The sequence below is a fragment of the Cynoglossus semilaevis genome, chromosome 14 (assembly GCF_000523025.1).
Source record: "Cynoglossus semilaevis isolate Cse_v1.0 chromosome 14, Cse_v1.0, whole genome shotgun sequence".
In the NCBI taxonomy this organism is placed as follows: domain Eukaryota; kingdom Metazoa; phylum Chordata; class Actinopteri; order Pleuronectiformes; family Cynoglossidae; genus Cynoglossus; species Cynoglossus semilaevis.
In genome coordinates, this window is record NC_024320.1 from 17,961,351 (window position 1) to 17,963,522 (window position 2,172).

A 2,172-nucleotide genomic window follows, 5' to 3' on the forward strand; every position below is an offset into this window, starting at 1 on the left:
TTTTTTTTTCGGAGATTTGTTCGGGAACTTATTGGTCTACTATTTTACTGTGATCAAAAGTTGGCGTTCCAAAAAAGTATATTATTTCTGAATTTTAACCACAAAAATGGACATAGCTAAGTATTTTAAGGCAAATTAGTGTATTTTTGGTCATTTTTGAGAAACTTTTTTTTTTTCGGAGATTTGTTCGGGAACTTATTGGTCTACTATTTTACTGTGATCAAAAGTTGGCGTACCAAAAAAGTATATTATTTCTGAATTTTAACCACAAAAATGAACATAGCTAAGTATTTTAAGGCAAATGAATGTATTTTTGGTAATTTTTGAGAAACTTTTTTTCCGGAGATAAATACATATACATTGGAGTGGTGATGCAGGCACAGCACATGATACAGGTTAATCCAATTCAGTTAATCAGGCTTCTCTTTTTATTTGTAGGAACCCCGGAACAAGAAAGGAGGATGGATAGTTGAGTGCGCACACATCCAGTCAGCTAGAGACAGACTGAGAGCAGAGCACAAAGCAGCAGCACTGCAGGAACCCTGGAGCACATTGTGATATTAATAAAGACTAATAAACGTTACCCATGTCAGTGTCTGGAGTCAAGGTTGACCCCAATAGTTACACTTTTATATTTTAGATTTTATCAGCAACATATGTAGCTTTTAATAAGAGTTTCACATTTTCTTCCTGAATTTTAACCATGAAAAAGAACATAAACATTTTAATGAATTATTGTTCCTTTAAAAAAAACTTATTTTTACGTACATACAAAATATATTTTTTCTGATTTTTAACCATAAAAATTGACATTGATACATATTTTAAGCCAAATGAGTGCATTTCTATTCATTTTTGAGAAACTTTTAATTTTAAAGACATTTTCAGGAACTTGAGTATAGGATTTGTAGAAATATTACTGCTCTGATATAACTCAACAGGTCCATATATGGTGACTCCGAAGGTTTAATTAAACGAATGGTTATCAGCAAAAGTTAACCACCTGCTTTTGACACCCCAGATATGTGTGTAGGTTGTTTCCACATATTGAATTATTAATTACACAAAGTGTTTTTACTTTTCTGTTAATAGGTGCCTGGTGCCTGTCTTAAACTATGTGGGAACTTTGTATGAAATACTGTATCTGATAATATATATCTAGTGCTTGTCTTAAACTGATGTGACCCCTGGAACATGAGCAGCAGAAGAGGGACACAATCTATGGTTGCCATGGTAACGTACCTGCAGAGGAAGGTTATGGAGAGAAAACCCACTCCCACATCAAACTCTTTTGTATATCTGTATGAATTCAGAGGTCTCGGGGCAGTTAGTCACTTACTGCTCCTGGCATATGTCGTGGGTAACTGGCAGGCTACTAGATCGACACTGACTCCAGAGAAAAGTCTCTGTAAATATGTTGTTATGCATAATTGCTTTGTTTGAATGTACTCTGTATACTCTCTTGCTTTTTCTTGCTCTCTTTGTAATAAAAAAAACAGTTTGAAGGCGGAAGTCCGCCGCGACGCTCCTGTCTTTGACTTAAGATAAAAAGAATATCCACCACAGATTTTACTGTAATCAAAAGTTGATGTACAAAAAATATAAATTTTTTCTAAAATTTAACAATAAAAATGGACATAGCTAAGTATTTTAAGGCAAATTAGTGTATTTTTAGTCATTTTTGAGAAACTTTTTTTTTTCATAGATTTGTTCGGGAACTTATTGGTATAGTATTTTACTGTGATCAAAAGTTGGTGTACCAAAAAATTATATTTTTTCTGAATTTAAACCACAAAAATGAACACAGCTAAGTATTTTGAGGCAAATTAGTGTATTTTTAGTCATTTTTGAGAAACTTTTTTTTTCGGAGATTTGTTCGGGAACTTATTGGTATAATATTTTACTGTGATCAAAAGTTGGCGTACCAAAAAAGTATATTATTTCTGAATTTTAACCACAAAAATGGACATGGCTAAGTATTTTAAGGCAAATGAATGTATTTTTGGTCATTTTTGAGAAACTTTTTTTTTTCGGAGATTTGTTCGGGAACTTATTGGTCTACTATTTTACTGGGATCAAAAGTTGGCGTTCCAAAAAAGTATATTATTTCTGAATTTTAACCACAAAAATGAATATAGCCAATTATTTCGTGAAAATATCCATAAAAATAAA

At 32.2% G+C, this 2,172-nt stretch overlaps 1 long non-coding RNA gene across 1 annotated transcript in view; it reads left to right on the plus strand.

Annotated features, from left to right (window-relative positions):
• The window catches only part of LOC112488089 (uncharacterized), a 10,795-nt gene extending 10,031 nt beyond the window's left edge, over positions 1-764 (plus strand). Inside the window, exon 3 of the long non-coding RNA XR_003051817.1 lies at positions 439-764. This is a non-coding gene — a long non-coding RNA (uncharacterized LOC112488089). The remainder of the gene's footprint in view (positions 1-438) is intronic.
• Positions 765-2,172: the final 1,408 nt, after the last annotated feature.